This window comes from Boleophthalmus pectinirostris, unplaced genomic scaffold, assembly GCF_026225935.1.
Source record: "Boleophthalmus pectinirostris isolate CB_2022bp ecotype Guang Dong unplaced genomic scaffold, ASM2622593v1 HiC_scaffold_15, whole genome shotgun sequence".
Classification (NCBI taxonomy): domain Eukaryota; kingdom Metazoa; phylum Chordata; class Actinopteri; order Gobiiformes; family Gobiidae; genus Boleophthalmus; species Boleophthalmus pectinirostris.
The window spans coordinates 12219762-12234459 of record NW_026571070.1 but is presented as its reverse complement, the minus strand read 5'-3'; positions in this window follow the sequence as shown (position 1 = coordinate 12234459).

The window sequence follows — 14698 nt, the reverse complement described above, 5'->3', positions numbered from 1 at the left end:
TTTAATTTTCTCAAAAATCGACAGTGCACTTTATGTATTAATTCTGGTTGTGTTTACTGACCACAAACCGATTTTATGTGGTACACGATGCTCAGAAATCTGTCAAAATGTTTTAGTACGACGTTTGTAAGTTACGAAGCTGCACCACTTAATGGATTGTTGGACCATTACGGCTACTGTAGTTAAGTCAGGAGCCTCGCGGAGTCATGTCCTTTAGACCCCGTCCACACTAGTACGTGTTTGAATCGTTTTCATTGCAGATGCAGTGTTCGTCCACACTAATCCAATTGAAAACGGCTCCAGAGACGGAACGAGGTGGTGCCACCAGCTCCCACAAATTAATTCACCGTCAAACGCTAAGAGTCTGGAATATATGTTCATTCATATATACGGTCTGTGTGTATGACCTGCAGACGTATAATCCCTGAAAAGTTTAATATGAACCATCTCCAACACGACATACACAAAGAACAGACTCACCATCAGCAGAAAACCCCTCTGTCACAGAAAGAACACATATATTCCACTGAGTCGTGTCCTTTAGCTCGACAGAAGATGAACTGCATAAGCGCTCAACAGCGAGCTGTTTTTTGAATGCTTAGTTTATGCAAATTAAGTTTTGTTTCTGTAAAACGTACACAAATACACTCAAAGCTGTGTGGATAGGGAAGGCTTGCAGACACAGAAACGACGTGTCTGAATGTAAATCGTTTCCAATACGGTGATACAGTGATTCGTTTCAGTGTAAACATAGCCTTAGTCCGACAAAATGCCAATGGATCGTGGACGCCTGGGCTAAAGGATCAGTCTCAAGTGTCGTCCGTTTGTTTCGCTTAATGCGCCTTGTAATCTGGTGCGCTTTATGTATGAAAATAGACAAGAGAATTCAACATTACTGATACTGTGCCTTATAATCTGGTGTGCCTTGTAGTCTGAAAAATACTGTATATTTTTAATGAGGTAACAACTTATATGTCTTAAAGCTCTCGAGTCAGTTTTGCGTAATATAAGATCTTTAAACTTAAATAATCCAGGTTAGTGGTTATAACTACTAACCTACTACTGTATACTACTTGATCCCATGGAGATAGTAATGTTTTGTATTTGTTCCAGTATGACATTAAAGGTGCACTGTGTAACTTTTCTCGTGTAGAGTCCGTCATAGGCTTGTTTCTATGGCGTTGTCATTGCTGTGCCTGGAATGTTCCACAGTATGACATTAAACAACTTGACTTTACATGTATTCATGGTTTTATTGCTCAAAAATACCAAGAACAACAGATATTCTGACTGTGAGTGGGGTTGTTTTAGGTTTAATGCCATACTATGAAACATTCCAGGCAAAGCAATAACATCTACGTGGAGAAAAGAAAGAAAATTTGACGTTCCCTTCACCAGAAATGTTACACAATGCACCTTTAACATTGAAAAAGATGCATATATACTATTAGCAGAATCTACAAATCTGGAGTCAAGCAGTCTACCTAGAAAAAAAGTTACACGATGCAGCTTTAAAGTGAAATTAATACATTTACATCGGTTGCAAACATCAGCAGTAACAGTCATTGATGTCATTCTTAAGTATAACGTAATGTCGGCTTGAATTTGACCCGTGAACAACCCCAGAAACACGTTATAAAATGCACGTGGGTTCCCCTCTCATTATAAAGCCCATGTACAAATCTATGCAGGTGAAATGACGCCCCACATGCTCCGCTCCTGTCACCTCGCCAGGGCTGTCAGGGTCCCGGGACGAGCGAGACAGCCCCTTCTGACGGAGACATCATTAGTGTTACTCCTCCTCCCTCCTCCCTCCTTCCTCCTCTCTCTATCTCCCCCCTCTTTCTTTCTCTCCCTCTTCCTTTTGTCCTGTTGCCGTTCCAGAGTCAGTTTTGTTCATTTTGTCCCATCTCCCCCCACACACACTTCTCTGTCACTATATGCAGCCTGGCAAGTCGCTTCACACTCAGGCAACTAAGGCAATAGTAAGTCCTGGGTTGCAGTGACCTATATACATCTGGTATTGTAGAGCCGTGCTTTTTCTGCCAACCTTTTTCATTTTTTTTTTTTTACTAAAAGAAAAAAAAAATATTGTGAATATTTCATGCCACTGTCTGGTTCTTTAATTTAGTCCATGTTGATTGTTTTGCTGAGATTCTGGTGCAGATATTAGTAGCTCAGAACACTTCAGAATGGTAAATTATTTGATTAAATGTGAATCTATAAATTCAAATTGGACATTTTGTCAACTTACACCTGGAAATACAATACCTCAAGACATAAAATGAAAGATGTACATGTCAAACTGAGTTACAGCATCAAGGAAAGGAAATACTGTAAGACTTGAAAATATATATTTTTTAAAAAGCAATTCTATTTTCACTTGACAGTCTCAGCTTTGAGTTACATAATTAACTCCAGATACATTTTGTACTTTCAATTATACAGTCATATTTTATTCATTATTATTAATTAATTGTAATTAATCATTGAATTTCTATAGCACCTTTCAAGACACCCATAATGCTTTACAGATCATTATTCATTCACTCAACACTCAGCGGTGGTAAGTTAATACTGTAGCCACAGCTGCCCTGGGGCAGACTGATGGAAGCAAGGCTGCCAATCTGCACCATCGGTCCCTCCGACCACCACCATCACTCACACACACACATCACTTTCATACAAGACAGTGTGGGTGAAGTGTCTTGCCTAAGGACACAACAACTGCTTTTTTTTTTTTTTACAACTGGCGCCCCCCTGTGGCTCCTGGGATTCCCAGTGTCTCCCATCCAAGTACTGCCCAGGTCCGGCCTTGCTGAGCTTCTGAGATCTGAGGAGATCAGGCTTTGACAAACCGCATGGTCACCAATATTGTAATTGTATATTATTCATTTTTGGCTAACCCATGTTCTAAGCACAGCATTATGTGCTCTTACCATCCAGGTGATTAAAGTATTAATACTTTAAAGTATTAAAGTATCTAATGTCATATCTACTTTGCATGAAATTCATACTACTGATTCTAAACCTTAAAGGAGCATTGTGTAACTTTTCTGGTCCATCAAATGCTTTTCTCAATGGAAATGTTGCTTTGTGTAGAAAGTTTCACAGTATGGCATTAAACCTTTCTACCTTCATAGAGACCAAATCAGATTAAGTTGCAGGTCAGATCTGTGGAAAGGCAACCCCGCTCACAGTCAGAATGAATGTTTTTCTAGGTATTTTTTGAGCTTTAAAACCATAATGTCATACGGTGGAACATTCCAGGCAGAGCAGTGACATATCTGCAGGTGAAGGATGCTCAAAGAAAAAGGTAAAAGGAGCTCTTAACTTGAAAACTACCACTTCGTGACATCACAAGGAGCTTTGGAGATGTAAACAGACTAAAAAATGAAATAAAACATGACTCGTGCGTATGTTTTTAAAGATGTAACAACATTATGTGAAGGTTTAAAGCTCACGAGAGTCATAAGATCTTTAAGACGCATTGTTAAATCAAGTGTACGTATTATTATTTTTGTTCCACCAGTAAACCGATGCAATATCTCCACGCTCATAAACATATAAACTGTGATCACAATGACAGTAATTAATCCAATGATATTTTAGCTTAGCGACATATGGCCTGCTACGACTCAGAGCCAATTTAGCGAGCAAAGAACCCCAATAACTGTCTTATAATTATCTTTGGTCTGATGTTTATAATCTGCTAATTAAAGATATCACTGGAACCATCAGACACCATAAACCAGACCATAAAAGACCAAATCAAGTCACGGGAGAATCTAAATTAAAATTAATTAGGGGGCAAAGAAGCTGTCGCCCCGGCAACAAAAGACGGTTAAAGATTTGAGGAGACAATAAAGCCGGGGTTACACGTGTGCATCAAGGCGACACTGTTGTTTTGGGGGAAATTTGAACACATTTTTTACCAGCGTGACCTCGTAAAACTCATAGCAGCAGCGTAAATGTCTGAGAAAATACTAAAACTTACATAAACACTCAATTGGGTTTTATTGCGAGCTAATAAGAGGGTCATTATTGAAGAGACTAAAGAGAAAATATAACACAGAACTACTTAAAAGTCCAGTACCTAATTTTATTTCCATGTTTTTATTTATTTTTTTGGTCTTGTTCCAGTACAGACAGATTGTATAAGCAGATCTAGAGGTCAAAATATGTCTGTTTGTCTAAGAATCAGGAAGTGTGTGTTTGCATTCTAGTTTTTGTTCGCTTTACCGTCACAACAAAACTCTGTAAAAGTTGTGAAAAGCGCTTCTAAAGTCATCATGGTGAATAATTACTCTGAATTGCTCGTGAGGCAAGCGAGGAATAACTTTGGATCACTGCAAACTGTTTGAAATGAACTAGTTTTCATGTTTTTAAGACAGTAAACCACAAGTACAATGATTTTAAGATGTGACGTGTGCGTGAGTGTTCAGCGATAATAGGATTTTGATGGAACATTGTGATAACTGTTGGCTCCAAAAAAGAAGTGTATCAGATCACAAAGGTTATATGAAAAAGTCTAAAAGAAAAAAAAAAAAAATTGTGTTGACTAAAGAGAGAGAAACTGAGGTTATGAAAAGTATTAAAGGTGCTCTGTGTAAATGTTCTGATGAGAGGTGTGCTACCTGCTTGTCTCCATGGAGATGTCATTGCTTTACCTGGAATGTTTCACAGTGTGGTATTAAACTAATCAATATCCTTAGAAACAAACAGGTGATGCCACTAAAGTTACAGGTTAGAGCTATGGAGAAGTGACTCTTTTTACAGTAAGAATGCACATGTTTCCTCAAGGAATTTTAGTAAAACATTTAGAAAAAAAAACAAAAATCAAGATGTAATGCCATAATGTGAAACGTGAAACTATACAGGCAAAGGCTAACATCTCCATGGAAACAAGAAGGTGACCACCAGAAAAGTTACATAGTGAACCTGGATTGACCAGATGAGATTGGCTGAAATTAGCCCTGACACATGAAATAATAGACAAAAAAAAAATTCAGATTTGATATTTAACTCTTTATTGGACCTTTCAACAAAATGTAAAAAAAAAAAGAAAGAAGTCTGACCATTTTTTTTTTTTATAAATAAAATGTTTCATATTTGATACTTTGGGCCTTCATGGACAGTATATAGAACCCAACCATGTTTATTTTAGGACAAAACAAAATTCTCTTTGGCTACGTTCAGACTGCAGGGCTTAATGCTCAATTCCGATTTTTTTGTGAAATCCGATGTTTTTGCGAGGTCGTTCACATCTCCAATTAAATGCGACTTGTCTGTGACTTCAGTGTGAACGGTAAACGGCCCGAAAGTGTCCCGCGTGCGCACTGGAGACACGATGACGTCAACCCCATGCGTCAGCCGCAGCGAGCGTGCTCTGTGTTTATGGAAGTTGTCCAAATATGGTCGCGAGCATTGAGCACCTGGCGATTTTACAGTTCCGGTTTCCGCCCGCTTCAGCGCAGAATAGTGACGTTTGTCGCTTGTTAATGACGTGTAGGTCGGATGGATGCGCTTTGGCCGTTCAGACTGAAGTCGCATGTCAAAAGATCGGATATGTATCGGATTCAGGACCACATATCCAAGTGGCCTGAGTCGCATTTGAAAAATTCGGATCTGTGCCGTTCAGACTGTCATTAAAAGATCAGATACAGGTCACATAGAAGCCAAAAAATCGGATTTGGGTCACTTCAGGCTGCAGTCTGAACGCAGCCTTTGATGCATTTAGAACTCAGAGAAACTTTTCTGAACATTTCCTTTTATAATTTTTTTTTTAAATGTCTAAACTGGATGCTTTTTATTTTACCATGTGGTGGTGAGAAAACAGTTTCTGTCCTTGTTCAAGCACAGATGTACATTATATTTCCCACCATAGAAAAATGAAATGAAATGATTATAAATATATGTAAAAAATAAATGAGTGAATCCTCTATAATCAGTAAAATACAGATAATTGGTTATTTTGTGTGTGAAAATTGAAGAGTTACTACCAAATAGACCATTGCACCATTCATTTACATACAAGTCATGTAAAGATCAAAATTCCAGTAACATTAATAATAACAATTGAAAACCTATTTTTAAGGTGACATCTTAATTATGAAATACTAAAAACTGTGTGGGGTTAAATTTAGTGATAGATGAGGAACATAATCAAAAAAACCTGCTGTATCAAATTTGATACATACAATTTTAACATGATTTTTGATTGTGATTTGCTGATGATGCATAGACAATATTTTAAATTTTCAAGCCTGTCACAAACCTGTAGTCTAACATCTGCCTCCAGTCCATGAGAAACACCAAACTCTTCTCTACACACTTTACAGATTGCTTTCATTTCACCGCTTAGAACTTTGGCAATATTGATGGATACTTCCCCACCCACTGATCCCCGGTACCTGCATTGACACTTTTACTTTTTAGCAGCGTGTTGGGGTTCTGATACACCAGCCAAGTTGAATGAATGAAATTTAGCTTATCCTTCGTGCATATTCTTACCTAAATGCAGAACGTCAAAAAATAAACAAAATAGATAGATTGAAGCCGGGGCTGCAGCCACTTAGAAACTGTCAGGGGCTACGTTCAGTCGACTCAACCTCTCTACGAACAGTTTTTAATGTTTATCAGAAAATAACCACTCAGTATTCTGTTTGAGTGTAATTTTCTGGACATTTAGGGACAGATTCTGGATTCGGGACAGCAGTTTATACTCCGTGAACCTTTACTTAGACTTAAACTTTATTGATCCACAAGGTAAATAATTTGGACACTTTAGCTCGCACATCACAATAAATATAATAACAAAGAGCAAAAATATAGGCAAGGCAAGGCAAGGCAAGTTTATTTGTATAGCACAATTCGTACACAAAGTAATTCAAAGTGCTTTACAGAATAAGAAATACATTAAAATCATAATAAAAACAAATCAAAACATAAATAATCATGAAGATTAAAATTAAAAAAGAGAGACATAAATTGGAGAGAAGAGTGCGGAATGAAAACCTTTCAGTTATTTGCACAGTTAAACAGAAATGTTTTGAGTCTGGATTTAAACAGCGTCACAGAAGAGTCTGTCTCACATGTTCAGACTGTTCCAGGTTTTAGCTGCATAAACCTGAAACGCTGACTCCCCTTGTTTAGTCGTGACTCTGGGCACCAGCAGGAGGCCGGTCCCTGAGGTCCTCAGAGTGTGAGATGTTCATATGACACTAACATGTCACAGATGTACTTTGGTGCTCGGCCATGGAGAGACTTGTACAAGCAGAGCTGCTTTAAAGTCTATTCTCTGAGCCACAGGGGGCCAGTGCAGAGACCTGAGCACAGGACTTATGTGCTCGTACTTCCTAGTTCGAGTAAGGACCCGAGCTGCAGCATTCTGGATGTTCTGCAGCGTCTCACAGCTCGTTTGGAGAGACCAGTGAGCAGACCATTACAGTATCTAACCTACTGGAGACAAATGCATGGATAAGTTTCTCCAAGTCTGATTTAGACAGTAAACCTTTGATTTTTGCTATGTTTTTTAGATGGTAAAAGGCTGCAGATGTTATTGATTTTATGTGACTGTTAAAGTTCAAGTCTGAGTCCATTATTACCCCTAGATTTCTTGCCTGATTTGAAGGTTTTAGAGCGAGAGACTGGAGGTGACTGCTGACACTGTCCCTTTGTTTCTGTGGACCAAACACTATGACTTCAGTCTTGTCAGAGTTTAGCTGGAGAAAGTTGTTTTGCATCCACACACTGATCTGTTGGATGCAATGAATGGATGAAATATAAGTGGTAATAACAAATTTAAAACAAGAATAGACAGATTAGAATGGATTCATGTTTCTTTATTCGTCCAAAACAATGTGGAAAACAAATCGCAGCTACATTTTCATATCCAAAGATGACTGTACACTTCTTACATAGATTACCAATAAAATACGCGGAGTGGATTTCCTTTGGGACGAGCACTTACAGCTTTTAAAATCCCGTCACCCTTCGCTAACCCCCCTTTACCGTAAACCTGAATCATATCGACATCACACTACACTTAAGGTCAATAGCCTCGCATACGTTCAGAGCCAGCCCCTCTCCACGCCGCCGCCGTACGCAGCATTAAATCTGTATAATTTGCTGCTCGGGGCCGGTGTCATGGTGCCCTTGTACGAACATATGATTCACCATCTGTTAGCGCTCGCTTTAGCATCACAGACGGCCATTAGCGGTTTTATAGCCGCGCTGGATGCGAGGATGCTAAGGTCAGAAGATCAGAAATGTGTGGAGATACCTGGACGTGGTGTTAGCGTGGAGAGCGACGGCACTGAGTGGGCGGTATTTGTGCTTTTATGTGGTATTGTTAAGTGGATAAATATAAATTGTGGAAAAAACAGGCAATTATGAGCCGAGGTTAGATGTTATAAAGATGATTTCGTTTGAAGTGCGGCGGTAAAGAGGACAAAGAACAAGTAATAGTGATCTAATGTAGCCCTGCTGTTAAAGGTTCACTCTGTAATGTTTTTTTTGGTCTGGGTCGGCCATCTGCTTGTCACTTTGGAATTTAGGGCTGGGTATCATTCAGAAGTTGCCAATACGATAAATACAGGTTATCCCCAGGTTTGACTACCCCAGATTTAAGACGTTTCTAAAGACCTTTTTAAGACCACTTAACTGAAAATTAATTTAAAAAGACTATATCTAGAAAAGGGGTGCCCACACTTTTACAGCATCCGAATAAAATTATCTACCTACTACAAAGCCAAGCTGCACTTAAACACTCTGAGCCTCTTTTTTGGACCCTCACCCACAGTTTGAGAACCCCTTCTTCAAAAGAACTTCCCCTGGCACTTTACAGAAAACTGAAAAATGTGAAGAAAGTGGGTAGGATTTTTAAACCTGTTTTTTCAAGTTCCTAACTGGAGTTAAATTCTCTTACTGGTTTTGCAGTGGGATTCAGCCTCTGCACATTTACTAAACCAAATGCACATTGTGACAATGCAGATGCACTGGTGCACTTTTATCAGGCAAATTTCAGCTTCACGTTGTTGCTGTTGTTGTTGTTGTTTTTCCCTCCATTTAACATTGCACTGCCCAGTTGAGTATACAAAAAAATAGACTAATGAAATTTATAACCTCTGTGACAAAATTAAGACTTGGACAACATAATTTAAGACTTTTTAAGGCCTTAATTTAGGAACATGAAATTTAAGGCCTTTTTAAGACCCTGCAGCTACCCTGTAAATACCTTGATACATAGGCCACGATATGAAACATATCTCGATACAGTGCACTTTCAATTCGATTTGATATATCAATAATATATATAATATAAGGGTCACATGTTTCATTAACTTTGGACTTGATTACAACCTGTTCATTTTGATGTGTATTCTATAGACTTTAAAGGTCTTATATTATGTGCAACTGACTCTTGTGAGCTTTAAGTCATATTATAATATTGTTACCTTCTCAAACATACATGGAGTTGTGTTTTGTTTCATTCACACATGTTTGAGTAACCCTACATTATTAGTCTGTCTACATTGCTAAAGCTCAAAATCCTCTGTTCCACCTTGTGATGTCACGAAGCAGTAGTTTTCAAGTTAACAGCATTTTATTTAACCTTTTGTTCAGTAGAGACTGACAATCCCAGGGCTGAAATCATCAAAATGATTCTAGTGAATGTTTGAGGAGTTTAAAAACACAGTGGAGCTGTATTAAATAGGGGTGTAACAATAACCAAAATATTGTGATATCATCTTGTCAAAAGTCTCTCAATAATATCGTGGGCCATCACAATATATTGAATTACAAGTTTCTTTGCTTAAATTCATAGTTATGGTGCAGCAATAGCTACAAAAACAGAGGGAACTACATCGACCATGATCCTTTGCTCCATTTTGGTGCAAACTACATGAAGAAATAACAGTTCTAAGCACTTTTAAATCTTAGTTCTTTGAATTCTTGAAGTCTTGTCAAGGCATTTTAAGAGGAAAAAGTAACATATTCACAATTTTGTTAACCTCCACAAAATATTGTAATAAATACCATACCGTGAGATGTATACCGTGAAAATATCGTACCGTGAGATTTGGATATTTTTACATCCCTAGTCTTAAACTGTATTATCACAAGACATAACAAGGTGGAACTGAGTGTTTTCTGTTTGAGTGAAGAACTAAATATGCAGGTTTTGTTTGTTTAACATGTGTGAATGAAACAAAACACAACTCCATGTCTGTTTGTGACGAGGAAACAACATTATAAATAAAATAGATCAGTAAATAGTGTAATATGGACACTTTAACTTATTCTGTCGTGTTCTTCTATCAGTATGTTATTCATTGAGATCCAAATATAATGTTACATATTTGGAGGATTCATGTAAAAGTAACACAATACACACACACACTCACAGGGAGACTTGGCATCTAGCGTCCGGACAAAATGTTTTAAATGTGGACAGCTGAATAATCTTGGCTCACAAAATACTACAAGTCTGTGTGCAAGCTGCCGAAGAGAAAACAATGAAGTGTAACTCAGCGCTGGCTTTGGGCCTAGTTATAAATATTGTGTCTGCTTTGTCTCTCAGCTCAATTTGGGCGATTGCTGCAGACCGCGGACACTAGGTGGCACTGTAGGCTTTGCAAAGACTCGGATCTGCGGCGGCAAAGCGCTGCAGCAGAAACCTGGAGTCTCCATTTAGTCGGTGTATCTTGAGCACATGCCACTGCACAATCTTACATAACGAGCTCAACGCAAGATTCATTCATTATTACGACATTAGAACTGTAAATAAAGCGCTGTTTCTCGATATGTAGTACCGGCAATGCGAGTGGTATGGATAAAGGTGCATTTTGAGGGTTAATTTCTTCATATTTGCAAGTTTTACGTCTGGTACTTCGGCTGGTATTGGTTTTTGTTTAGTTCGGATTCAGGCCCGGTTCGATACTGCTTTGTACGTTTGTTGAAATCCGTATTACACGATCAATACAGAGTCCCATGTAGTTCTATGTTAAATCCTTCATTTTGTCTCGTTTAGTTCTCATTCAGACTTGCTTTCTCCAGTTTTAGTGTTGTTCAGATTAAAGTCTAAGACCTGGTTTTGTTTAGTCCTGCAAAATACTTCTGATATTTAGTCTAGGCAAGGTTTAGTCCTTTTAAAATCTCGGTTTAGTTCTTGTTCTGACCTGGAAATGCCCTGCTAGTTTGGACCCAAGACCTGCTTTTCATCTGATATGATTTAAATCTGGTTTAGTCTTAAGAGTTTTTGGTTTTATTTAGTCCTATATTACGTAATCCAGAGTCCAGACATGGTTGAGTTCTGACTGAGTCTTGGTTTGGTTCTTGTTCAAACGTGGATTTTTCTTGGTTTCTTTGAGTTAAATAAGGCTGCTCTGAAATATTCTTACTTAACGTTTCTAGAAATCACAAGTACTTTTAAAAATTTTGATGTAACAAGGCCACTCTTTCTTATAAAACACGTTTTGGCGTGTGGTAAGAGTTCGGATATCGACTCACGATTATTAAAAAGGTCCACTAAATACTATATTCTGATTTAGGCTTACACTATAGTCCTTATTTGCAGAGTTGGGGACTTGTGACTTGGACTTGACTCAGACTTGAGTCACTATTTTGACTTGATAAAATGGACTAAAACTTGGGACTTTGAAGGTCAGTGACTTGGAACTTGAGGCTTGTGACTTGAAAAGCCTTGAGAAGCACTTTTAAATCTGATTTTTTTTCAATTTTGACCATAATTATTCACACAAAATTAATTTCTCCAATTCTTATTTACTCTATAAATACTCAAATATAAATATACTATGATTTTTTAAGTACAATTTGTTTGAAAAGTCAAATAAATTGCAAAAATATCAGCTATATTTTTGGTACTTTGGTTTAAAGACTTGAAATGGCTTGAAGCTCAAAGCAGACGACTTGGACTTGACTTGGACTTATGGGCCAGTGATTTGAGTTTCGACTTGGACTAAGACTTGTGCTTATTAGACTTGGGTTACACCTTTTTTTTTCAATTCTGTAACCCATTATCCCGAGTCCTGGTCTAGACCTGGTTTAGTCTTGGTTAAGTTCTTTTTTTAGACCTCAGTTTGTCCTAGTTTGGTCCTGGTAAGATCTGATTTTGTGCATTTTTAGTGAGAAAGCCAAATATTTCCAGAGATGGGACTTGACAGAAATAAAGTACTCCCACGCACTCTGTAGGTAGACACTATGCAGTATTGTGTGTACGTGTGTGTATATGCTGTACTGTATGTTGTACTGTGTATATGTGTGTGTATCTGCATGCCTATACGAGTACATCTCATAATTTGGAAAGGTTAGCAGTGCACAGTGTCAAATTGTCAGCGTGGAAAATTAATGAGCCCTCCAGGGTTGTTTCAGTGCCAGTCCCATCTCCGTTCACACCAGCACGCACTCGGAGCAGGCTACGCTCCCCCTGCATCTGGAGATTTGACTTTAGTGAAGACACAAAGTCGCTCTGGACACGGAGAGAAAGACAGAAATGGAGGGATGAAGATAGAGAAAATGGAGTGAGATAGAAGGAGAGGATGAAAAGAGTTGGAGTGAGTGAAGAAGGAGATGGAAATATAAGGGGGGACTGCCTGCATAGCCATTAAAAAGGTCGACATGGAAGAAAGTAACTTAGGCTACGTTCAGACTGCAGGGCTTAATGCTCATTTCAGATTTTTTTGTGAAATCCGATGTTTTTGCGAGGTCGTTCACGTTTCCTATTAAATGCGACTTGTATGTGACTCCAGTGTGAACAGTAAACGTCCCAAAAGTGTCCCGCATGTGCACTGGAGACACGATGACGTCAACCGCAGCGAGCGTGCTCTGTGTTTACGGAAGTTGTCCAAACATGGACGCGAGCATCGAGCACCTGGCGATATTAAAGTTCCTCTCGTACCGGAGCCAGAACATGAACAACTTACTTGTTTTTAGGAGGAGATTGAGAAGGAGAAGGACAAGGTTTTTGGCATTTTGTGGGGCAGTGGCAGTGACGTCCGTTGAAAGGAACGTGTGGATGTGGAGACGTAGCCAAGAGTGGTGAGTGGTGATGTGTTTCGCTTCACTGACATGGAGTTCATTAACAATTTTCACCTACTTCAGCGCAGAATAGTGATGTTTGTGGCTTGTTGATAACGTGTAGTTCGGATGAATCAGACTGAAGTCACATGTCAAAAGATCGGATATGTATCGGTTTCAGGAACACATATCGAAGTGGCCTGGGTCGCATTTGAAAAAATCGGATCTGTGTCATTAAAAGATCAGATACAATTCACATAGATGCCAAAAAATTGGATTTGGGTCACTTCAGGCTGCAGTCTGAACGTAGCCTAAGTAGAGCTTACATAAAGGTGCACTATGTAACATTTCCTGACAGGGAGTTTACCACCTGTCTGTCTGTCTCCATGGAGATGTTATAGCTCTCCCTGCATGTCTGTAGGTGTTTTATCGCTAAAACAATAACTTGGAAAAGGGGCTTGCCTCCTCAGATCTGGCCTCTCTTCTGTAAATCATGTGACTCAAAGCGATTCACAAAAAGATAAGTTAACATGGGAATCCCCGCACTCATCCGTGAACCCTGACCTTTGCCTGCGTGGGCTTTCGGATGTAACTCAGAAGACAATCTGGCTCAGAAGGAGAGATTCTCACGTAATAATTCTTAGGAAATGTTTGGAAAAGATTCTGGTGGGAAAGTGGGAAGTAGAAGCAGTCATAGTAATTCATCGTATTAGAGGCTGTAAAAGCACACTCCCGCCTCACAGCTTCAAAGACGGTTCCTAATTCAACTTCCGGACCTTTCGTTGTGGAGTTTGCATGTTCTCCCTGTGTCTGGGTGGGTTTTCTCTGGGCACATGAGTCTACAATCTGCCCCTGACAGTTGTCCCAGTGGCATTCATTGAAGAATAGCTCAAATGCAGAGGACGAAGTAAACCCAAATAAAGTCCTGGCAGCTCCATTTTGTTGAGTTGGGTCCTTCAACTTAAAGCAGAATAATAATATTTTGTTTAGGGGTGTAACAATAACCGAAATATCGTGATATCGTATCGTCTAAAGCCTCTTAATAATATCGTGGACCATCACAATATATCGAATCACAAGTTTCTTTGCTTAAATTCATTGTTATGGTGCAGCAATAGCTAAAAAAACAGAGACAACTACATGCTCTGTTTTGGTGCAAACTACATGAAGAAATAACAGTTCTAAGCACTTTTAAATCTTAGTTCTTTGAATTAAGTCTTTTCAAGGCATTTTAAGAGGAAAAAGTAGCATATTCACAGTTTTTTTAAGCAAAATATCGCAATAAATATCGTACCGTGAGATGAATATCGTGAAAACATTCTATCAAGAGATTTGGATATTGTTACATCCCTAATTGTGTTGTAGTTTTTCTATAGCCTGATTCATCAGCCGGTTTCACTTTGTAGAAACCGTCTGACCTTGCAGCATTAGAATTCATTCGCTCGACGGTAGGCGGGTACTTTTTTTACTTAACCAATCCCTGTTATTTGGTCATGATGTATATAACACGGATAACTGGTATATTAAGTTTTTCCCAAATCCCGTAGGAAGAAGGGAAATAACATCTTTCACTTTGATAAAATTCACCAAACATTCTCTTTGTTCCGGCTTTAAATCCTCGATCTCGGGAATCGTTGCCAACACAGAATGTATGTCT